This window comes from Sparus aurata, chromosome 8 (assembly GCF_900880675.1).
Source record: "Sparus aurata chromosome 8, fSpaAur1.1, whole genome shotgun sequence".
NCBI classification, from domain to species: Eukaryota; Metazoa; Chordata; class Actinopteri; order Spariformes; family Sparidae; genus Sparus; species Sparus aurata.
The window spans coordinates 249725-275241 of NC_044194.1; the positions used below are offsets into that span (position 1 = coordinate 249725).

Consider the following 25517-nt stretch of genomic DNA (forward strand, 5'->3'; position numbering starts at 1 on the left):
ACTTAAAGCTCCTGTTTGTAAGATGGTAAAACTGACGCTTTGGGTTTCCCAACTCGTCAGATACTGACGCTTTAGGATTGTGGGTCGGGTCGGCCACCATCTGAAAGTGTCAGTGTCTGACGAGTTGGGAAACCCAAAGCGTCAGTTTTACCATCTTACAAACAGGAGCTTTAAAGTAAAACAAAAATCAAAGACCTTCAAAACAGCAAATCCTAAAAAACAAACAGAAGAAAATTTGAAAAATTATTCACAATTGATTATCAATTTCACAACTGTATTGATTACATTATTACTTATCAATACTTCAAAGATGGGATGATTTCTTATTAGTGTCCTCTCTGTGTTGGCCTCTTTCACCTGAGCTACACCTACAGAGCTGCACCTACAGAGCTGCACCCACAGAGCTGCACCCACAGAGCTGAACCCACAGAGCTGCACCCACAGAGCTGCACCTACAGAGCTGCACCTACAGAGCTACACCTACAGAGCTGCACCTACAGAGCTGCACCCACAGAGCTGCACCTACAGAGCTACACCTACAGAGCTGCACCTACAGAGCTGCACCCACAGAGCTACACCCACAGAGCTGCACCTACAGAGCTGCACCTACAGAGCTGCACCTACAGAGCTGCACCTACAGAGCTGCACCCACAGAGCTACACCTACAGAGCTGCACCCACAGAGCTGCACCCACAGAGCTGCACCCACAGAGCTACACCCACAGAGCTACACCTACAGAGCTGCACTCACAGAGCTGCACCCACAGAGCTACACCTACAGAGCTACATCCACAGAGCTGCACTCACAGAGCTGCACCCACATCTGCTGCATCTGCCAGCAGAGCACACAGAGTGAACACAGGAGAGAAGTGTGAACCTGTACACACCTGAAATAAAAAGAGTGGGTGTCTCTTGGAACTTGTCTTGTCATCCTCCATCAGACTGTTTTAACTCATAGCTGTGTGACGATCAGCTGGTCGATGGTTCACTTCCCCCTCACACACACTGCTGCTGTCACACCTGCACATCACAGCACAGAGCTCTTCCACAGAGCAGCGTGTACTCGATTACTCTTGGATCAACTTCTCTGATCTGTCATTACAACACAGTCATAATAATCCACTATTATGGGATGTACAGATTCAGTAAACGGGACAACACAGTGTGACGTCAGAGCTCTGTCCTGATTCAATTAACATGATGTGTTGAATCAACCTCCACCTTCCTCTCTGCAGCTGCTGCAGGTGCAGGCCAGCAGGTACATGAGAGGAGATCAGGTGAAGTTATTTAGAGAATGTGGCTGGATGAATGGCACACACACACACACACACACACACACACACACACACACACACACACACACACACACACACACACTGCCTCCTTCATGCGTTCAGTCAAGTCCTCCACAATAAGAGCTGGTGTTTCCGGTCCCAAAAAATAAAAAACCTTATGTTTTAAAAGACTTTAGCTGTCTGTGACTTCACCTCTGTTATCTCTTTAGTTTCTTCTTGTCTTTCATCACAGTTCTGGTTCTGATTCTGTGCTGACATGTGAACATATTAGTTATTGATATTAAAACTGTTGTTCTTGTTGTTTATGAGTTTAACGTGTGTTTAAAACCATTGATTTTTTCTTACTGTTATTATGTTGTACTGCATCTCATGTATTCTGTATATGATTTACTGTGTTTTAAATAGTTCTGTGTGTGACGTACATCAGGGGCGTCACTAGGTTTTCAGGACAGGGGAGGCTTAGTCCCCAAGAGATGCACAGGATGTGAGTGAACGTAGCGTGCAAGCACAAAATTTCACAAACAGCTAACAAAGACTGAGAAATGATTTATCATTATTATGTTGATCTTTTTCTCCCTCAGCATCTCCTTCTGCCTGACTCTTTAAGATACACTGAAACACAATGAGTTGAATTAATAACTTATCAAGGCTAATGCCATGACTTTCACTCACAACACAATAATTGTTTGCTCCCAAATATTTTGAATTCGCACAGATTACATTTTGGGCACATACGTGACTAAAATGGTTGTCACTTCAAGCCCTGAAAAATATTACTTAATTAACTGAACTAAAGTTATATTAAGATACTCTTGAAAATATTTGGGTCAGGCTAATTTGGCTTATATATATATAAAATATATATTGTCTTTCTCCACTTTCTAATCATTACTCTCCTCAGTAAAAGCTCAAATTAAATAAATCTTATATGGAGCACCTTGACTGAAAAGTTTCTTACAGGAAACTCTGTGTACACAAACAATGTTCTCAATGCTCGTGTTCATGTGTAGAGACCCTGGTGATGCTACCAGCAAAGCTTCATGTTGTGTCGAGTCGTCTTACTGTTTTAAAAATAGAGATTTTGATGCTAGCGTCAGAGTGCCCGTAGCACTCCCATTGAAAATGAGCTTGACCTGAAAACGAAACTACGGTAAATCTTGTAAAGTGCCTCTTTGGTCGTAATTATGCTTTTACATGAATGTTTGACTCATATTCAATCATAAATAAAGCCTTGGTTGCTTTTTGGCGAGAGTTTCACTTTAATGCTGCTCATAATGTTTGTGTCTGTCTGACCACAACAGGCTTCCGTCCACGACCTCCTAGTGTGCTGAATTCATTTTTATTTATATTAACATTTACATTTATATTAACATTTACATGTAGCAGACTCTTCTGTCCAAAGTGACTTACAGTAATTCATACACACACTCACATACTGAAGCTGCCCATCATCACATCAGGAGCAGTTTGGGGTTCAGCATCTTGCCCAAGGACACGTCAACATGCAGACCAGGGGAATCAAACCAGCGACCTTCTGATAACAAGCCGCAGGAGGACGTTTTAAAGTTCTCAAATATGTCTTCTTTAATAACTAACATACATCCAACACTGCTAATAAAAATGTGTCCGCTCACTTTAAGTTATCAAAGAGAATTGTGGACCTTTACTGTGAAGTTGAAACACTCCGACTTCCGGTATGTTCCCGCTTAACTTCCGTGGACTTGACGCGCCATCCCTCCCGCGGGACGCTCGGTTCTGTGTGCGCTGTTGGGGCGTTTTCCCTCCCGGTTCCTCCGGTTCATCACTAACGGGACACTAGAGCTTCACGTGTTCTGTCCGGCGCCTCCGTCACCTCCATCACCTCCGTCACCGGCTGCAGTCGGTGTTATTCTCGGTGAACGGAGGTGAACTGAAGCCGGCAGGAGCGGACTTTGCAGCGGACCAGTGAACTCCCGACAGCGTCCATGCGGGTCCCCGCTCACAGGTGAGTGGTGGCCGGCGAGTAGCAGCATGTAGCGGCGAGTAGCACCATGTAGCGGCATTGAGTTTAAGTCACTTCCCTCTTTGTTCACGTGTCTGTCTGTTTGTAGGGGCTCATGAAGTGTGTGTAGACAGGGTGTTGTGTGTGTGTTGGACACACTAACATGCTTCATGACGTCAGTGTGACGTTGAGCTGCAGGACAGGTAGTCTGAAGAGGACAGTGGAGGAGGACAGGTGAGTGAATCGATCCTGCTGATGAGACATCGAGACTAGTGTTGTTGTAGTTACTGTTGTCATGGTAACCGTCAGCCTCAGTCAGACAGCGTCCAGTTTACTGATGGTGATGATGTAATTATGTCACTTAGAGAGAAAAGCGTAACTTCGTCACTCTCCAGGATGTTTGGTGGGTCAGGATCTCCATCACTACACATCGTAACAGCATCCATATGATTATAAACTGTCAGCAGGTTTAGATTGACAGGAGGACACCTGGGAAACACCTTGAAAACACACCGCCGTCATCATCATGACATCATCTTCACGCCTCTTTACAGGCTGGTGTTATGGATCAATAACAAGGAGGTGAAGGTGGAGGTGGTATTCACACGGGTTAGATGTGAGGCTCCACCTGCCCCCACCTGCCCCCACCTGTGCAGAGTGATGCAGGAGGTCAGTCTATATGATGACATCATATTAATTAATTTGATATCATTTTGAATATCCAGGGCAACATGTATCTGATCGTCATGATCAATAATTTAAACAATGTGAGGAGGTTTTGCTCTGCAGCTGACGGCTGGTGAGAGCAGCCGCTGAGGAGGAGACACAGAACCAGACTCCCTGAGAAAATCACTCAGTTTAGTTTAGTTTAGTTCAGAGGACCTTTATAAACTCTGTGAAACGCAGACTCTGATAAAGTCTTCATTATTTGGGCCTTCTGGTTAGAGCCTCATTTAATACTGCAGGGGCGGACCGCCCCTGCTGAATTTAATTTATTTTTTTTAATGATGAGAGAGGAGAGGTGGAGAGTGGACTCAGTTCTATCTCTTTAGAAATTAACATTATATTATTTTGCTTCATATTCAGGTCAATCACACACCTGTTTGAAACGATTTATGAAAATAAATCATGAACCACAGTGGGCAACCTATAGAGACTATGAAGCCTGTTACGCTATTTCTTACAGCTGTTAGAATAATGAACCTTGATATAACAACTTCGGCTGCCAGTGTCCATGGTTCTATTGTTATATTATGCTTGGCAACTATCATTGTCGTTGTCTCTATACCGTTACTGGTTGATGCAGGTGATGCGCCGCGCTAAACTCCGATATTCTGTGCTGTGCTGCACTGTCTCTCAGCATACACCACAACGGAGGTAATGTTAGCGGCAGGTTTGGAGAAGGTGCAACGACAAACTTTGAGTTTACTTGATAATGTCAGCACAACGATTTTAACAAGCACCGGGTAGATGTCAACATGAAGCAAGCAACACTGATCACAGATTCAGGATTATCATTCTGGGTAGATGAATTTATGCCCAGTTCACAAGTAAGGACTCCGACTTTGAGTGGCGTTCCAGTGTACTTTTTATAGTAGGTTTTATAAATTCCTACAGTCTCGAACGCAGCATTACTATGCGGGAGGGCCACTGTGACGCGTGAAAGCTGTCGAGCTCAAGTTACTGACAGATTCACAGAGGCACAGACATGTTGGATTGTTCTAGTATTTGTGTCATCATGTGATTTTACTGTATATGGTTGGTTGTTGATATATTTTTTGTGAAATGATCATTGTTTTAAAGATTACACTTTTATTGTGTTCAATAAAAGTGTATTTTCCTAAAGCCTGAGACACCTCATATGTAAGCTAGGATTAATAAAGTATAATAAAATAAAATAAAATAAGATAGATAGACATTCCCCTGCTCATTACTGTGCACAAATGTACTGTTATGTACTGAAGCCTAAAGAGCCGCTCTGGTGCCGGCAGACAGGAGGGCGATCCATCTGTTGGTTGTTCTCCTCTGTCAGGGAGGAGGTGAACGAGCTGCTCTGTGATCGTACTGAATTATTTCTCCCTGTAGCTAAAAATAGCCAACACACACACACAGACACACACACGCACAGACACACACACACACACACACACACACACACTTGTGAGGACCCTCGATGACATCATGTATTCCCTCATTAATGGTTTATTTATTTGATTGAACATAAAAACATGTTCAGCTCGTCGTCACTGTGAGAGCTGTCAGACACCACAGAAGAAGAACGGCACTTTAAACTACAGATAAACATCATGAAACATCTTGGGCGCGGCATATGGAGGAGGCGTGGCATATGGGGGGCGTGGCATGTGGGGAGGCGTGGCATGTGGGGGAGGCGCGGCATGTGGGGGAGGCGTGGCATGACACTAGAGAAAACCGAATTACTGTGTTAGTCCGACTATGATGGGATCTTTAAGATGCATGTATACACCTCAGTCTGACTAAAATCAGACCAATCGGACTGGTAGACAGTCAAGAGTTGCATCACCACACTGTGTTGAACAGCTCCGCTCGCTGTTTCACGGGGGGGAAACTCCCGTTTTTGTTTGCTCATGGTGCCAAACAGGTGATATAATTAGGGCCGGGACTCGATTAAAAAAATTAATCGAATTAATCAGAGGCTTTGTAATTAATTAATCGAAATTAATCGCATTTTAATCGCATATAAATATTTGACAGTGAGAAGCAATTTTTTTTACATGGATTTTAGTATACCATTGAATAATGACTGAATACAGAAGCTTAAGCAACAAAACATTGTTTTTGTTTTTTCAAGACCAACAGACCAGTGCAATTTTTTTTGGCCTTTTATGGCTTTATTGACAGAACAGCTGAAGATATGACAGGAAACAGGGAGAGAGAGAGGGGGAGTGACACGCAGCAAACCGGGCCGGGTGTCGAACCTGGGTCCGCTGCAGAGCCTCGGCACATGGGACGCTGCTCTACCCACTGAGCTAAACGCCCCGACCAGTGCAATTTTTGCCATAAAGTGCAGCAATAGCATGCTCTTATCTACGCTGCCATCTGTCCGCTATTGAAAACAAAATTTCCCAACCAAAGCAGTCTCATCTGCTTCTTCGTTCATTGTTGTTGTCTGAAGTCATGAACGTTAGTTGGTGCTCCAGTATAATAAGTACCCCTGAAACTCTTCCAGTGAGATACGTTCCACGGTGCAAAAATAAGTGCGATTAAAATGCGTTAATTTTTTTAACGCGTTAATTTTTGTGTAATTAATTAATCGTAATTAACGCGTTAAAGTCCCGGCCCTAGATATAATACAACTATATAATAAGTAACTTACAAGTTAATTCACAAAGAAGCACAGCTAGAGAGACCGCTAACATACTTCTTCCTCCGTTTCGCGGTGGGTGGCAACCAGCTAGCAACCAGTCAGCGTCAAGGTAAATTACGTAGTTGCTGATTGGCCGAAGAGGAGTCCTAGTTATCTGCGCTCGATTGCTCTTCCTCAACTACCCGGATGTCAGTCACAGTAAATTGAATTGAATTTTGAGAACTGAATGTGAAAATATAGAGAGTTGAATTTTCCAAACTACTAAATTCAATTTCAAAATATAACATTCAGATTCAGTTTTCCAATACAATGATTCAAATAAAACAATACAAATTCAAATTATGTGATTCAAATTCATTTTTTTTTATGCAATTATTAAAGTTTAGCAATTCAAATTCAAATATTGATGATTCAAATTCAGTTTCTAGTGGTACATATTTCAGCCCATACCACACACACACACACACACACACACACACACACACACACACACACACACACACACACACCCTGTGCTGCCTCATCAATGCTCTGAAACAGGAAACAATTGTTATTATTGATCGGCTCCGGACGTGTAGAGCTGTATCAATATTGTGACTGCAGAGTCAGTGAACGCACCAACGACCTCAACAAATCAGACACCCATTAACAAACCTTCACCTGCAGCGAGTTCCTGTGGGCCGACCCAGATGGATCTCCTCTGTCCGCCTCAGGCAGCTGATGCTCTCTGCTGTCTGAAGTCCTGCTGGACCATCTGTCCTGTCATGGACACCATGATTATGGTCAGATGTATTGATCAGATATCTGTGAGATGCAGAACAGTGACACATTCACTGTGACTGACCTCATTCAGAGGCACTGTGGTGCTGCAGGAAGACCAGAACCAACATGATCCATTAGAACTTATGATTGATTAATTATCAGTATTAATCTACTGATTACCACCTCTAGCTATATACACTATATTGCCAAAAGTGTTCACTCACCCTTTCATGCGGATGCTGAGGAGCAGAGTGCGCAGAGGTCAACAACTTTCTGCAGAGTCCATCACTACAGACCTCCGAACTTCATGTGGCCTTCAGATTAGCTCAAGAACAGTAGAGGGCTTCATGGAATGAGTTTCCATGACAGAGCAGCTGCCTCCAAGCCAAACATCAGCGAGAGCAATGCAAAGCGTCAGATGCAGTGGTGTAAAGCACGCCGCCACTGGACTCTAGAGCAGCGGAGACGCGTTCTCTGGAGTGACGAATCACGCTTCTCCATCTGACAATCTGATGGATAGTCTGGGTTTGGCGGTTGCCAGGAGGACGGTTCTTGTCTGACTGCATTGTGCCGAAAGTAAAGTTTGGTGGAGGGGGATTCTGGTGTGGGGTTGTTCTTCAGGAGCTGGACTTGGACCCTTGGTGTTGGTCCACTGTGTTTTCTGAAGTCCACAGTCAACGCAGCCATCTAACAGGTCATTTTAGAGCACTTTTCATTTTCCAGCAGCACTTGGCACCATGTTCAGTGACCACGGTGTTACCATGGTGTTACCTGACCTGAACCTCATAGAGACTCTATGGGCTATTGTCAAGAGGAAGATGAGAGACACCAGAACCAACAATGCAGAAGACCTGAAGGCCGCTGACAAAGCAACCTGGGCTTCCATCACACCTGAGCAGTGCCACAGGCTGATGGCCTCCATGTCGCGCCGCACTGATGCAGTAATCATGCAAAAGGAGGCCAAACCAAAGACTGAGTGCACAGAGATGAACACACTTTTCAGAAGCCTGACATTTCTGTTTAAAATATCCTTTTTTGATTGATCTTATGTAATATTCTAATTTTCTGAGACACTGAATTTTGGGTTTTCATTATCTGTAAGTCATAATCATCAAAAATGCATAAAGGCTTGAAATTTTTCACTCTGTGATGAATCTATATAATGTTTGATTTTCACTTTCTGAAATGAGTGACAAAATATATTGAACTTTGTCATGGTATTCACATGAGATGAGATGTACCTGTAAGTTTATATGTGAGTCAAGGCAGGTGAGCCAATACTTTTGACAATATAGTGTGTGTATGTATGTATATATCACTCACAGTGACTTCAGTGAGTCCGCGGTTCGCGCAGGTGGAGTCTCATCATCACGATGATCTCACGTGAAAGCCTCTCAAACAGCAGCAGCGTCTCAAAACAGAAGAACGAAACTTACAGCACAGCGAGCGAGCGCAGCCGGTTTGACATGATACGTAACTGACTTATGTGGTAGGATTTAGTCCGGTAAAGTTGGAAATATATTCACAGATTCGAACTTCCCGGATCAACAACTCATAAGTGAAACCTTGTAAAACACAAACGACGGCTCTTTCCTACCGTAGTAAGGTAGACAACGAGCTACAACCGTATGTTAATCAGAACCAGCGTCTGGACATTAACTCTGGTCTGTATGGTCAGCCAGCTGTGAGACGAGGGCGCAGGGACCGTCTACAAAGTGCAACACTGAAAAGAGAAACTACAAAATATTTAATAACTTCACTATTACTCAGAGTGTAGTGACACCAAAATCACTCCACACATCAGTGGTCTCCTGCTGGTTATTCTACAATTTTTTGTGTGGAAAAAATGTGCTTTGGCATAATTTTGGGGAATTTCTATTTGGGAGAAATATTCAATAACACTAATATTCGGTGAGGTGTCACAAAACCCACCTCACCCTAACCCTACTTAAAAAAACTGTTTTCTAATGTAACATTAACTTGATATTGGTATTAAAAAATTTTTTAATACACAATCCATGTGAACTGAAGGCCAAATGGACTTGCCCCTAAAATGAGGAAATTCCCACCCTGACTGCATTCCCACTAGTAATCTACAGTTCCTCTGTGTAAGCTGAGTCCAAGTTGTCTCTAAGAGTCTCTAGAGTGTGAAATATTGCACATTGCCTCAGCCTGCAATAAAACGGTGGTCAATTCATGATACTTTCTCATCTCCTAATTGTTATACTTAATAATACAATGTCAATGTTGTGTAAGAAGAAACATTAATTAAATATATGAAAGTTACACAAGACAACAATATAGAAGAATTTATGGATTTGATGCTGTGATCGGTGATCGGCAGATACTGCTTTCAGTGATCGGCCCCAAAAATCCTGATCAGTGCATCTCTAATATACTGTATATATACATACATACATACATACATACATACATACATACATACACAAGATTGGACCGTCTGATAAACCAATCTTGATTCGGTCTGGTCGTGTTATCTCAGCTGGACCTCTGCTCGTGGTCACACAGCTGACAGCTCATCGTGGGTCGGTTCTGCTCCAATCCCAGTGTTCATGTCCTGCTGAGCAGCAAAGAGCAGCTCATCCAACCAGGAACCAGTCTGGATCCGACCCACTCGCAGAAACATAAGTCCAGAGAAACAGCCTGTGTGTGTGTGTGTGTGTGTGTGTGTGTGTGTGTGTGTGTGTGTGTGTGTGCACTGTAGAGTCACACCTGCTGAGGGAAGCTGTTTGACTTCACTCCAGAGAAACAGATGTTCCTGCAAGGCCTCATGGGAGCAGGAAGTGGGCAGTCAGCAGGACACACACACACACACACACACACACACACCAACAACACCTCAGTCCTCTCAGCTGCTGTTCACATCACAGCGACGGCGCCCTCCAGTGGGCGGAGTTATTCTGACTGTCATGTGTGAACAGCTGCTGATGTTTGGAGCTCCACATGTGACTCAGCTGTTCTCAGCTGCTTCACTCGTCCTCCTGGATGTTCGCTGTGTTCAGCAGCTGAAGCAGTATCAGCAGAGTCTCTGCTCCCAGAGGAAACCTGGAGGAGGAGGAGGAGGAGGACGGCCAATTGCTACTTGAAATGATCTTTAGTTGGAGCCAAAGTGGTCGATCACACTGGGAGGGCGTGGATAGAAAAGGAGCTGTTGTCCTGTGATACCGAGCTCCTGTAACAAGAGAGTCTGTGTTTGTCACAACTGCTCTGTTCATTTCAATACAGTCCTCTTTGAAATATAAATAATAAACTCGTCTAAGGTTACTTTCCCAAGGGTGCCAGCATATCAGGAGAGTGACCGCTAACTGTAGCTGCTGTTAGCTAGTAAGCTCAATAAGCCATGCAACTGACGGAGGGCTAGCAACGTCAGTAGCCCTCTGAGACACAAACGCTTTGAGTTAAAATTACTGCTGTTAGCTCTGCTGTTAGCTCTGCTGTAGGCTCTGCTGTTAGCGCTGCTGTAGGCTCTGCTGTTAGCTCTGCTGTAGGCTCTGCTGTTAGCGCTGCTGTAGGCTCTGCTGTAGGCTCTGCTGTTAGCTCTGCTGTTAGCTCTGCTGTAGGCTCTGCTGTTAGCGCTGCTGTAGGCTCTGCTGTTAGCGCTGCTGTAGGCTCTGCTGTTAGCTCTGCTGTAGGCTCTGCTGTTAGCGCTGCTGTAGGCTCTGCTGTTAGCGCTGCTGTAGGCTCTGCTGTTAGCTCTGCTGTAGGCTCTGCTGTTAGCGCTGCTGTAGGCTCTGCTGTTAGCGCTGCTGTTAGCGCAGCTGTTAGCTCTCTTGTTAGCTCTGCTGTGGGCTCTGCTGTTAGCTCTGCTGTTAGCTCTGCTGTAGGCTCTGCTGTTAGCGCTGCTGTTAGCGCAGCTATTAGCTCTCTTGTTAGCTCTGCTGTTAGCTCTGCTGTAGGCTCTGCTGTTAGCTCTGCTGTTAGCTCTGCTGTTAGCTCTGCTGTAGGCCCTGCTGTTAGCACAGCTGTTAGCTCTCCTGTTAGCTCTGCTGTAGGCTCTGCTGTAGGCTCTGATGTTAGCTCTGCTGTAGGCTCTGATGTAGCTCTGCTGTAGGCCCTGCTGTCAGCGCAGCTGTGAGCTCTCCTGTTAGCGCTGCTGTTAGCTCTGCTGTTAGCTCTGCTGTAGGCTCTGCTGTTAGCGCTGCTGTTAGCTCTGCTGTAGGCTCTGCTGTTAGCGCTGCTGTTAGCTCTGCTCTGATTTACATGTAGTTGTATTGTAATGTCTCTTCGTCCTCAGGCTGAGCAGTCGGGCTGATCTGGGACCAGTCTGGTGGACCTGAGGCTGCAGGACTCTGCTCTGTGTGTGTGTGTGTGTGTGTGTGTGTGTGGTCATGAAGCCGCCCTGCTCTCTCTACCGCTGTCTGTGGTTCCTCGTGCTGCTGGGAGTCGGATCTCTGCTGCTGCTGGTCCACCTGCAGGACCTCAGTGAGACGGCCCAACACCAGACCTCAGGTCAGTCTGTGGTCCACTGACTGCTGCCACCTACTCCATGTTCTCATGATACACTACTTCTTCTTCTTCTTCTTCTTCTTCTTCACCTTGATCAGTGTGATCAGTCCTGTTGTTGATGCTGGTTTCAGCAAAGATTTGTTCAAACTGTACATTTCTTTATGTTCCTTTAGGTTCAGTTTGCAGTCTTACATTGTGATATCACTGTGTTTCTACTCTGGTTGGGTTTAGGCACAAAAAGCACTCATTAGTTTTAGGAAACATCATGTTTTAGATGGATTACCTAATATAAAATGAAGATATACCAGCAGCTGCGGCTCATCTGAGACTGACACACTGCATTTGTATTTGTACACACAGTTACATATAACAGTGTGAGATCCTGAAGCACAGTGCAGTTCAGGATCAGGTGCCTGTCTGTCTGCTGAGGTGTGATCAGCACTGAACAACAACTGTGTTAATATACCACAAAAACCACAAGATTCATCTCCCACATGGTGACGAGTGGAAGTCTAAAGCAGCACGTGCAGTACAGCGCTGTAGTAAATGTCCTCAGTTACTGCTGCTGCTGCTGCTGCTGCTAACTGCTGCTTCTGCTAACTGCTGCTGCTAACTGCTGCTGCTGCGTGTCTGTGATGTGAACAGAAGAATGTCATCAGACAGGCGACGAGAGGATTCAGCTTCACTGAGAGCTCCGACTTCAACGACCGCCTGGAATGTGAGCGGCAGCAGCAGTTAGCAGCAGCAGTTAGCAGCAGTGGCGGCAGCAGCAGCAGCAGTTAGCAGCAGCAGTAAGCAGCAGCAGTTAGCAGCAGTAAGCAGTTAGCAGCAGCAGTAAGCAGCAGCAGTTAGCAGCAGTGGTGGCAGCAGCAGTTAGCAGCAGCAGTAAGCAGCAGCAGTTAGCAGCACCAGCAGCAGTTAGCAGCAGCAGTTAGCAGCAGTTAGCAGCAGTGGCGGCAGCAGCAGTTAGCAGCAGCAGTAAGCAGCAGCAGTTAGCAGCAGTTAGCAGCAGCAGTAAGCAGCAGCAGTTAGCAGCAGTGGTGGCAGCAGCAGTTAGCAGCAGCAGTAAGCAGCAGCAGTTAGCAGCACCAGCAGCAGTTAGCAGCAGCAGTTAGCAGCAGCAGTAAGCAGCAGCAGTTAGCAGCAGCAGTAAGCAGCAGCAGTTAGCAGCAGTTAACAGCAGTAAGCAGCAGTTAGCAGCAGTAAGCAGCAGCAGTTAGCAGCAGCAGTTAGCAGCAGTAGGCAGCAGCAGTAAGCAGCAGCAGCAGTAAGCAGCAGCAGTAAGCAGCAGCAGTTAGCAGCAGTAAGCAGCAGTAGCAGCAGCAGTAAGCAGCAGCAGTTAGCAGCAGTAAGCAGCAGTGGTGGCAGCAGCAGTTAGCAGCACCAGCAGTTAGCAGCACCAGCAGCAGTTAGCAGCAGCAGTTAGCAGCAGTAAGCAGCAGCAGTTAGCAGCAGCAGTAAGCAGCAGTAAGCAGCAGCAGTTAGCAGCAGCAGCAGTAAGCAGCAGCAGTAAGCAGTAGCAGCAGCAGTAAGCAGCAGCAGTAAGCAGCAGCAGTTAGCAGCAGCAGTAAGCAACAGCAGTATGTGATGTGAACAGAAGAATGTCATCAGACAGGCGACGAGAGGATTCAGCTTCACTGAGAGCTCCGACTTCACTGAAGGACAACGGCCGCCTGGAATGTGAGCGGCAGCAGCAGTTAGCAGCAGCAGTTAGCAGCAGTTAGCAGCAGTGGCGGCAGCAGCAGTTAGCAGCAGCAGTTAGCAGCAGCAGTAAGCAGCAGCAGTTAGCAGCAGTAAGCAGTTAGCAGCAGCAGTAAGCAGCAGCAGTTAGCAGCAGTGGTGGCAGCAGCAGTTAGCAGCAGCAGTTAGCAGCACCAGCAGCAGTTAGCAGCAGCAGTTAGCAGCAGTAAGCAGCAGCAGTTAGCAGCAGCAGTAAGCAGCAGCAGTTAGCAGCAGTTAACAGCAGTAAGCAGCAGTTAGCAGCAGTAAGCAGCAGCAGTTAGCAGCAGCAGTTAGCAGCAGTAGGCAGCAGCAGTAAGCAGCAGCAGTAAGCAGCAGCAGTTAGCAGCAGCAGTAGCAGCAGCAGTTAGCAGCAGCAGTTAGCAGCAGTAAGCAGCAGTAGCAGCAGCAGTAAGCAGCAGCAGTTAGCAGCAGTAAGCAGCAGTTAGCAGCAGTGGTGGCAGCAGCAGTTAGCAGCACCAGCAGTTAGCAGCACCAGCAGCAGTTAGCAGCAGCAGTTAGCAGCAGTTAGCAGCAGTAAGCAGCAGCAGTTAGCAGCAGCAGCAGTAAGCAGCAGCAGTTAGCAGCAGCAGCAGTAAGCAGCAGCAGTAAGCAGCAGCAGTTAACAGCAGCAGCAGTAAGCAGCAGCAGTAAGCAGCAGCAGTTAGCAGCAGCAGTAAGCAGCAGCAGTAAGCAGCAGCAGTTAGCAGCAGTAAGCAGCAGCAGTTAGCAGCAGCAGTTAGCAGCAGTAAGCAGCAGTAGCAGCAGCAGTAAGCAGCAGCAGCAGTTAGCAGCAGCAGCAGTAAGCAGCAGCAGTTAGCAGCAGCAGTTAGCAGCAGCAGCAGTAAGCAGCAGTAAGCAGCAGCAGTAGCAGCAGCAGTAAGCAGCAGCAGTTAGCAGCAGCAGTTAGCAGCAGCAGCAGTAAGCAGCAGCAGTAAGCAGCAGTAGCAGTAAGCAGCAGCAGTTAGCACCAGTAAGCAGCAGCAGCAGCAGTAAGCAGCAGCAGTTAGCACCAGTAAGCAGTAGCAGCAGCAGTAAGCAGCAGCAGTTAGCAGCAGTAAGCAGCAGCAGCAGTTAGCAGCAGCAGTTAGCAGCAGTAAGCAGCAGCAGCAGCAGCAGCAGTAAGCAGCAGCAGTTAGCAGCAGTAAGCAGCAGCAGTTAGCAGCAGCAGTTAGCAGCAGTAAGCCGCAGTAGCAGCAGCAGTAAGCAGCAGCAGCAGTTAGCAGCAGCAGCAGTAAGCAGCAGCAGTTAGCAGCAGCAGTTAGCAGCAGCAGCAGTAAGCAGCAGTAAGCAGCAGCAGTAGCAGCAGCAGTAAGCAGCAGCAGTTAGCAGCAGCAGTTAGCAGCAGCAGCAGTAAGCAGCAGCAGTAAGCAGCAGTAGCAGTAAGCAGCAGCAGTTAGCACCAGTAAGCAGCAGCAGCAGCAGTAAGCAGCAGCAGTTAGCACCAGTAAGCAGTAGCAGCAGCAGTAAGCAGCAGCAGTTAGCAGCAGTAAGCAGCAGCAGCAGTTAGCAGCAGCAGTTAGCAGCAGTAAGCAGCAGCAGCAGCAGCAGCAGTAAGCAGCAGCAGTTAGCAGCAGCAGCGCTCTAATCAATCAGGTTTCACTGACACGTGACCAGCTGTGAACACAAACAGAGCTGAAGGCCGAGTGGACCGGCACCGGATCACTGACAGACGAGACGCGCTCTAAGTTTAGCTTCTGTTGGGCCGGCTGACAGGAAACATCATATTTTAATCAATGTGATACCTGATATATTAACGAAGGGATCAATACGTGGAGACGTCAAACAGAGAACCGTCTGCTGCTGCTGCTCCGCTAACATCAGCAGAGACACTTAAATTAATAAGTCGTACTAATGAGGATGGACAGAACAGCTGCTGTGTGACACCTCTGGAGTTCTGATGGGACGTGATGACATTTATATTAATGTGCTGCTGGTTAGAACCGGTTCTGATCCACTGTGACGTGCACTTCATTATTATTATTATTATTATTTTATTATATATAATCTTTTTATTGGAGACCAGCATCAATACAATGTATACAGTTATTCCACAGCTGTTTTCCAGCCTTTTTATGGTACATTAGAACAAAGAACCAGAGAAAGAACGTCTCCCAAGAGCCAAGAGGGAGAGAAAGAAAGAAATGATGAAAATAAATAAATAAATAAGTAAAAATAAATACCAAAATAATTCATTAGTAGGTGAAGATAAATCAGTACATAAATAAAAAGAAGAAAAGAAAAATAAAGTATAATATGAAAGGAGGCGAAAGAGAAAAATTAATAGTAATAATACAAAATAATAGATGAATAAATAAAAGATGCCCAGCGTGCTCACTAAAAAATTTGACAAAAAAAAAATTGGGTGCATCAAATTGATTGAGTTGGAGTCCAGAGAGGTGAGGGTGTTTGCATGTGTGATGAGAGGTTGATTTCTTTTATGTTATGAACTGTACTAGATCTGAACCCAAAAGCACGACTCTGGACCACAGGTTGTAGTGCAAAAAACAAGTCTTTAATGTTCAAACGTGGTGAGTTAGTGAAGGTGAGGAGGGGTGGTGCGAAGTCCCGGGGTCCCGTCGTGGCTTGTGTAGTCACCGGGGAAGACGAGGGTGATGGCGGCGTGGTGTGACGTCAGCCGCGGAACAATGGCGGTGTGGTGGCACGGCGTGGAGGAGTCCGTTGACTCAAGCGTATTCACTCGTGGAGGAAACACTGGAGAGCAGGCGGTGAAGAAGCAAAACACAGACTGCTAGGCAAGCACAGCAATCTGGGGTGAGTGGGAAAAGACACAGGGATTAGCCACACAAGCTAAAACAGGAGCGCAGATACAAAATCTAGAGGTGAGCCAGGAGGAGAACAACCATGTGTACTGAAGCAACGATCTGGCAGCAAGCAGGAGGGAATCCAGAGGATAAATAGGTGGTTGATTGCAGAGTCGATTCACCTGGCTGCTGCCTGTAGAGAGAGACCACGCCCACACACACACACACACACACACTCACACACACACACACACACACACACACACACACACACACACACACAGGACAGACAGGGGAGACAACACAGACAGCAGGAAGAAGGCGGGGCTGCCATGATGGGATCATGACATTTTATATAAATTGGCTGCTGAACCTCTTAAGGAATATTTAACTTTTTTTAAAGACAGGAAAGACATTAAATCACTTAACCAAGAAGTAGTGGGAGCAGCGTTTGGGCTTTTCCAATGTAAAAGAATACGTCTGCGGGCTGTGAGAGGCAAAAGCAACAACATCAGAGTTTTCCTCTGGTACCCAAAGATGGAGATCAGCGTTCTAACTGATACTGAGGGCAGTGTTTAATGATTTTAAAAACCATGACCAGAAATTGACTAGACTGGGACAAGAATAAAACATATGAACATGTCTGCTGGAGACAAACCACATCCATCACAGATATCATTTGCCAGGAAATAGCTTACTAAGTCTGTTTTTAGTGAAATGAATGTTGTGGAGAACCTTAAATTGGATTTAACTAAGACGAGCACAAGAAGATGTAGAATTGACCCTGATCAGTGCCTCTCCACCACTCATCAAATCAAAGCTGAGCTCCTTTTCCCAACTATCCCTGAGCCTCACAAGGGAGGACATATTCAAAGATGATATGAGGTCAAATAATACTGAGATCTCACTACGAGCCATTGGAAGAGAGAGTATCTCAGTGATGAGAGATCCTGCTGGAGATTGAGGGAAAGGAGTAAAGTGTGTACGAGCATAATTCCGCTCTTGGAAGTATGGAAACATGTGAGATTGAGGTAAATTAAATTTAACAAGGAGATCATTAAATGAAGCAAATTGGCCCTCTGAATATAAACCATAAAAGCAAACCAGACCTGTCTCTCCACAGAGTGGAGGCTGTGTCTGCACTGGAGGGGGGAAAGAAATGATTACTGCAAATAGGGCTTAATGAGACGGGTGTTGAAAGTTTGAAGTTTTGCCTGAAATGTTTCCAAATTTTCAAGAGGAAAGTACGATTGGGTTTTTAATATAACTTGGATAACGAGAAGCTAGAGGGGCACAGACCAGAGCCGCCAGAGAAGACGGGTGGCAAGAACACTTTAATTAATGCTGTCACACACACACACACACACACACACACACACACACACAGGCATCCTGTCTCCTGCAGCAGCTTGTTGGTCGTCATCATCAGTGCTGAGGCTTGTTAATGTTTATTAATGTGATGTTATTCTGGAGACATGTAAGGTTCTGTCCTCCTCTCCTCCTCCTGATGATATAAAGTCCTCCTCTCCTCCTCCTGATGATATAAAGTCCTCCTCTCCTCCTCCTGATGATATAAAGTCCTCCTCTCCTCCTCCTGATGATATAAAGTCCTCCTCTCCTCCTCCTGATGATATAAAGTCCTCCTCTCCTCCTGATGATATAAAGTCCTCCTCTCCTCCTCCTGATGATATAAAGTCCTCCTCTCCTCCTCCTGATGATATAAAGTCCTCCTCTCCTCCTGATGATATAAAGTCCTCCTCTCCTCCTCCTGATGATATAAAGTCCTCCTCTCCTCCTCCTGATGATATAAAGTCCTCCTCTCCTCCTCCTGATGATATAAAGTCCTCCTCTCCTCCTCCTGATGATATAAAGTCCTCCTCTCCTCCTGATGATATAAAGTCCTCCTCTCCTCCTGATGATATAAAGTCCTCCTCTCCTCCTGATGATATAAAGTCCTCTCCTCCTCCTGATGATATAAAGTCCTCCTCTCCTCCTCCTGATGATATAAAGTCCTCCTCTCCTCCTGATGATATAAAGTCCTCCTCTCCTCCTCCTGTTGATATAAAGTCCTCCTCTCCTCCTGATGATATAAAGTCCTCCTCTCCTCCTCCTGATGATATAAAGTCCTCCTCTCCTCCTCCTGATGATATAAAGTCCTCCTCTCCTCCTCCTGATGATATAAGTCCTCCTCTCCTCCTCCTGATGATATAAAGTCCTCCTCTCCTCCTCCTGATGATATAAAGTCCTCCTCTCCTCCTCCTGATGATATAAAGTCCTCCTCTCCTCCTGATGATATAAAGTCCTCCTCTCCTCCTCCTGATGATATAAAGTCCTCCTCTCCTCCTCCTGATGATATTAAGGTGTCTCTTTGCAGCTCGTCTGCTGTGATCTCAGTCTGCAGGAGAGAACACATCGCTACTGATCTCAGATCAGATTTACAGATTTTACACAGGAGCCCTGAACAAACATTCATTGTTGAGATAATCATAGAATATAAGTAATGTTGATTTTTAAAGAGGACAGATTCTGTTTGTGCCGACTTCCTCTCACTCGGTGTAAACCCTCCGTCCTCTCTCTGTGCTATCATTAGCGTGCTACTCTCCAGGGTCACTGCCGCGTCAGCTTTGCTCCCATACAGCTGACGCGATTGGCTGCGGCAGGTGCTGAGCTCGTTGAAACTGCAGCAGGCTGGGTAATTAATGAGAGTCCTGTGGGAAGAGGGGTCAGTAAACACACCTGTACAGCTCAGAGACTCAGCTGCAGTCACACACTGAGCTCTGCTGAGTCCAGCTCCACACCGAGCTCTGCTGAGTCCAGCACCACACCGAGCTCTGCTGAGTCCAGCTCCACACCGAGCTCTGCTGAGTCCAGCTCCACACTGAGCTCTGCTGAGTCCAGCTCCACACCGAGCTCTGCTGAGTCCAGCTCCACACCGAGCTCTGCTGAGTCCAGCTCCACACCGAGCTCTGCTGAGTCCAGCACCACACCGAGCTCTGCTGAGTCCAGCTCCACACTGAGCTCTGCTGAGTCCAGCACCACACCGAGCTCTGCTGAGTCCAGCACCACACCGAGCTCTGCTGAGTCCAGCACCACACCGAGCTCTGCTGAGTCCAGCACCACACTGAGCTCTGCTGAGTCCAGCTCCACACCGAGCTCTGCTGAGTCCAGCACCACACTGAGCTCTGCTGAGTCCAGCACCACACCGAGCTCTGCTGAGTCCAGCACCACACCGAGCTCTGCTGAGTCCAGCACCACACCGAGCTCTGCTGAGTCCAGCACCACACCGAGCTCTGCTGAGTCCAGCACCACACTGAGCTCTGCTGAGTCCAGCACCACACCGAGCTCTGCTGAGTCCAGCACCACACCGAGCTCTGCTGAGTCCAGCACCACACCGAGCTCTGCTGAGTCCAGCACCACACCGAGCTCTGCTGAGTCCAGCACCACACTGAGCTCTGCTGAGTCCAGCTCCACACCGAGCTCTGCTGAGTCCAGCACCACACTGAGCTCTGCTGAGTCCAGCTCCACACCGAGCTCTGCTGAGTCCAGCACCACACCGAGCTCTGCTGAGTCCAGCTCCACACCGAGCTCTGCTGAGTCCAGCACCACACCGAGCTCTGCAGTCTGAGTCCAGCACCACACCGAGCTCTGCTGAGTCCAGCTCCACACCGAGCTCTGCTGAGTCCAGCTCCACACCGAGCTCTGCTGAGTCCAGCTCCACACTGAGCTCTGCTGAGTCCAGCACCACACCGAGCTCTGCTGAGTCCAGCTCCACACCGAGCTCTGCTGAGTCCAGCACCACACCGAGCTCTGCTGAGTCCAGCTCCACACTGAGCTCTGCTGAGTCCAGCTCCACACCGAGCTCTGCTGAGTCCAGCTCCACACCGAGCTCTGCTGAGTCCAGCACCACACCGAGCTCTGCTGAGTCCAGCTCCACACCGAGCTCTGCTGAGTCCAGCTCCACACCGAGCTCTGCAGTCTGAGTCCAGCTCCACACCGAGCTCTGCTGAGTCCAGCACCACACCGAGCTCTGCTGAGTCCAGCTCCACACCGAGCTCTGCAGTCTGAGTCCAGCACCACACCGAGCTCTGCTGAGTCCAGCACCACACCGAGCTCTGCTGAGTCCAGCTCCACACCGAGCTCTGCAGTCTGAGTCCAGCACCACACCGAGCTCTGCTGAGTCCAGCACCACACCGAGCTCTGCTGAGTCCAGCACCACACCGAGCTCTGCAGTCTGAGTCCAGCACCACACCGAGCTCTGCAGTCTGAGTCCAGCACCACACCGAGCTCTGCTGAGTCCAGCACCACACCGAGCTCTGCAGTCTGAGTCCAGCTCCACACCGAGCTCTGCTGAGTCCAGCACCACACCGAGCTCTGCTGAGTCCAGCTCCACACTGAGCTCTGCTGAGTCCAGCACCACACCGAGCTCTGCTGAGTCCAGCACCACACCGAGCTCTGCAGTCTGAGTCCAGCACCACACCGAGCTCTGCTGAGTCCAGCACCACACCGAGCTCTGCAGTCTGAGTCCAGCACCACACCGAGCTCTGCAGTCTGAGTCCAGCACCACACCGAGCTCTGCTGAGTCCAGCACCACACCGAGCTCTGCAGTCTGAGTCCAGCACCACACCGAGCTCTGCTGAGTCCAGCACACCACACCGAGCTCTGCAGTCTGAGTCCAGCACCACACCGAGCTCTGCAGTCTGAGTCCAGCACCACACTGAGCTCTGCTGAGTCCAGCTCCACACCGAGCTCTGCTGAGTCCAGCTCCACACCGAGCTCTGCTGAGTCCAGCACCACACCGAGCTCTGCTGAGTCCAGCTCCACACTGAGCTCTGCTGAGTCCAGCTCCACACCGAGCTCTGCTGAGTCCAGCTCCACACCGAGCTCTGCTGAGTCCAGCACCACACCGAGCTCTGCAGTCTGAGTCCAGCACCACACCGAGCTCTGCAGTCTGAGTCCAGCACCACACCGAGCTCTGCTGAGTCCAGCACCACACCGAGCTCTGCTGAGTCCAGCTCCACACTGAGCTCTGCTGAGTCCAGCACCACACCGAGCTCTGCTGAGTCCAGCACCACACTGAGCTCTGCTGAGTCCAGCACCACACCGAGCTCTGCTGAGTCCAGCTCCACACCGAGCTCTGCTGAGTCCAGCACCACACCGAGCTCTGCAGTCTGAGTCCAGCACCACACCGAGCACTCATAAGTGAATTTAAACATGATGTCAGTATGTTTATTTTGTGTGTGTGTGTGTGTGTGTGTGTGTGTCTGTGTGTGTCTGTGGGTGGGTGTGTGTGTGTGTGTGTGTGTGTGTGTGTGAGAGTTATTTAGAGCAGCATTGCTCCTGTTGAGTCAACTGTGTCTCAGACTCTCACAATACAATGTGACGGACACACTGACGGTGTGACACTGAGCAGAATCACAGATGAGTCTGTGGTGAATAAACATGACCGGACCGGAAAACTCATAATTATTAATCATCCCAGGAAACTTTTTCTGCCTCATAATATCTAAAAATCAATCCAAACCTTGCATGTTTGTTTCTCTGCAGGTGTGCATGTGCTGCTGGCTCCCAGGTGGCCTGTAGAGAAGGTGAGCCACACTGACACCTGCTGGACTGACACAGTACCACAATAATAATAATAATGATAATACATTTTATTTGGAGGCGGCTTTCAAGACACCCAAGGACACCTTACAGTGCAGAAGAACATACTCACACTTGTTAAAACAGCAAATCATAGCAAAGACATGACCAGCATGAACAAAACAAAATGAGACCAAGACACGTGTGGGAGGGGGAACAAACAGTAACACTGCGATAGTGAGCGAACACAGAGACTCCACATGTTTTTTCTTCACAAGATTTCATCACAGTTAATCTTCAGATCGCAGGTTTAAATTTGTGTTGATGTCACAACCAATGTCTTGAAGCTGCAGTCTGGAGTTTTGAGAAAAAAGTGGACTTAGCCAGAACATTAGAATGAAACAGCTCTCTGCCTTCTAAGCCCCTCCCACAGAGGAGGAGCCTGCTGTGCACGAGCAGGCTTGTAACCACGGTAACAGAGGACGGCCAGATAACCGAGATGGCGCATTCAAAATAATAACAACATAACCTAATTGTTCTATTTCTGATCAATACAACTAAATGACAGTGACAGTGCCTCATTCAGATCACTGCAGACATCCAGAGTAACAATCAATATTCCTCACGTCTCTGTAGACGAGTCACCAGGTGATCATTCAGGTGATCATCATCACCTGCTGCCTTTCTAAAGCATGAGGAACGTTATTTCTCTAAACCAGTTCAACCACTTCAGAGCGTCCTGAACACAAACTAACATTACTATAACTGCACGCTCACTTAAAGACACTTTTGCTAACCAGCAGCCATAAACACAAAGCTAAACACCGGGGTTAGCATACAAGCTAACAAGCTAGATTTAGCAACAAGCTACGTAGCTTGCATTGTACGGTGATATGAGCTATTGCAAGTATTACTGTAACCGCCGCCATCTTAGCCTTGTGTTATAAACACAGAATGAAACATATCCAGCAGGTTCTTACCTGTCCAGCAGAGAAGTCCTGACAGATCTGCAGCTCCTCCACCTCTGAAATGACGCTTTAATATTTATCCTTGTTTTCTCTCTGGCTCGGTCCACTTCTTTGTTTTTACACTGCTTTTCTTCATCAGTCTTCTGATACAGTCACTCCACACAGTGTGAGCAGTAGAACAGAACTTCCATGTTCTGGTTACATTGATTAATGAGTGAGAAGTAGAGGAAACCTGATGACCAACTGGCTCAGTACCTGTAGGTGTTCTCGTACAGCCATCAGAGAAACTCTGGTTTAAAGACGTGATCCGTCTTCATAAAGAAAACTGTCTCACAGTGTTGATTCACTGACTGCCTGTCTGTCTGTCTGTCTGTCTGTGTTGAAGGACGTGCAGACAGATGCCTCAGCAGCTGCTGTGGACTTCAAAGCGTCCTCTGATTCGTCTCAGTTGGTTCTTGAAGACTCGTCCTCAGATCAGCCGCTCACCAAACGTCACAGGAAGCTTCTTTTGAACAGCAGCTTCACGATGTCCAGCGCTTCCTCTGGTACAGACGAGGACCGACACCTGCAGCAGCTGACGAGAACGCAGGAGTTCCGGCGCCACCTGCTTGCCGATGTCTGTGCCAAATACCAGCCAGGCATCATCCAGCGGCGAGTGTCTCAGCAGCAGGTGTCCCGGGTGTATGTGGAGGACAGATCAAGGCTGCTTTACTGCGAGGTGCCCAAAGCCGGCTGCTCCAACTGGAAGCGGGTGCTGATGGTGTTGGGCGGCAGCGCCCCCCTCCATACGAGACATCCCTCACGATGCAGCGCATTACTCCAACCACCTGCGGCGGCTGGAGAGCTATGACCACGCCAGCATCGCAGAGAGACTGCGCTCCTACACCAAAGTGCTGTTCATCAGGGAGCCCTTCGAGCGCCTGGTGTCTGCGTTTCGGGACAAGTTTGAGAGTCCGAATTCGTACTACCACCCGGTATTCGGACGGCCCATCATCTCCAGATATCGCACCAACGCCACGCGCACAGCCCTGCGCACCGGCACCGGTGTCACCTTCAGGGAGTTCATCCAGTACCTGCTGGATGTGCGGCGGCCAGTGGGGATGGACATCCACTGGGAGCCAGTGAGCCAGCTGTGTAACCCCTGTCTCCTCAGGTACAACTTCATCGGAAAGTTTGAGAGTCTGGAGGACGAGGCCAACTTCCTGCTGCAGAGCATCGGGGCGCCCAGGAACCTGACGTTCCCTGACTTCAAGGACAGGAACCCCCGTGAAGAGAGGACTTCTTCCAGCATCACCCAGAAATACTTCGACCAGCTGAACGCCACAGAGAGGCAGAAGGCCTTCGACTTCTACTACATGGACTATCTGATGTTCAACTACCAGAAACCCTTCACAGACCTGCACTGAGCTCAGTCAGAGCTCACACCTGAACCAACACTCAGACTGCTCACCTGTTTACCCATAATGCAGCTGGTGTTTGATATGTGGCATCAGAGACTGGCGGTGTGGGCTTTAATCTGCACTACAGATCAACACAGGTCACCTGAAGTTTACTTACTGTTTCTGTATGATTAACACCTGAACACCAGCTCTGAGCACCTGAGCTGAACACAGTGACACCATCCGACATCATCATTGTTTTTATTGATTACTTACTCATCCGACTTCATAAAGATATGTCCATCATCATTACCTGAGGGCATATTATGAAGCTGATGTCTTCACATGTCAAAGATGTTCATTTTACTGGGATCAAACCCCTGATCAATAATTAACAATCACACGTCTGCGGGGAGCTGGTCTGCAGGTGTAAATCTGAGATCAATGTGATTATTGTTTGATTTGATTGGTTGACAGGTCATATTTTTTGGCCTTTTATCAGCTTCATTGGTAGAACAGCTGAAGATCTGACAGGAACCAGGGTGAGAGAGGGGGAGTGACACGCAGCAAAGGGCCCCAGGCTGGGATTCGAACCCGGGGCCGCTGCAGCGAGGACACAGCCTCTGTACATGGACGCTGCTCCACCAGCTGAGCTAACAGCGCCCAGAGATTTTATGATTTAAATCGAAGTTGATCGCAGTGGAAGTTCAGAGCCGATGAGCAGCAACATAGTTTCTAAAAGTTCCGGTTTTCTCAAAACACAAAGTTGAACTTTGATTCTTTGAACAGAGTCTGATGTCACCTGCTGTCATCACCTGCTGCATTCACCTGCTGTCATCACCTGCTGTCATCACCTGCTGCATTCACCTGCTGCATTCACCTGCTGTCATCACCTGCACTGCTGTCATCACCTGCTGTCATCACCTGCTGCATTCACCTGCTGTCATCACCTGCTGTCATCACCTGCTGCATTCACCTGCTGCATTCACCTGCTGTCATCACCTGCTGCATTCACCTGCTGCATTCACCTGCTGTCATCACCTGCACTGCTGTCATCACCTGCTGTCATCACCTGCTGCATTCACCTGCTGTCATCACCTGCTGTCATCACCTGCTGCATTCACCTGCTGCATTCACCTGCTGTCATCACCTGCTGTCATCACCTGCTGCATTCACCTGCTGTCATCACCTGCTGCATTCACCTGCTGTCATCACCTGCTGCATTCACCTGCTGCATTCACCTACTGTCATCACCT

General features: G+C 47.8%; 1 pseudogene; it reads left to right on the top strand.

The window, feature by feature from the left end:
* Positions 1-3030: 3030 nt before the first annotated feature.
* Positions 3031-25451, top strand: LOC115586052 (carbohydrate sulfotransferase 8-like; annotated as a pseudogene).
* The last annotated feature ends 66 nt before the right edge of the window (positions 25452-25517 follow it).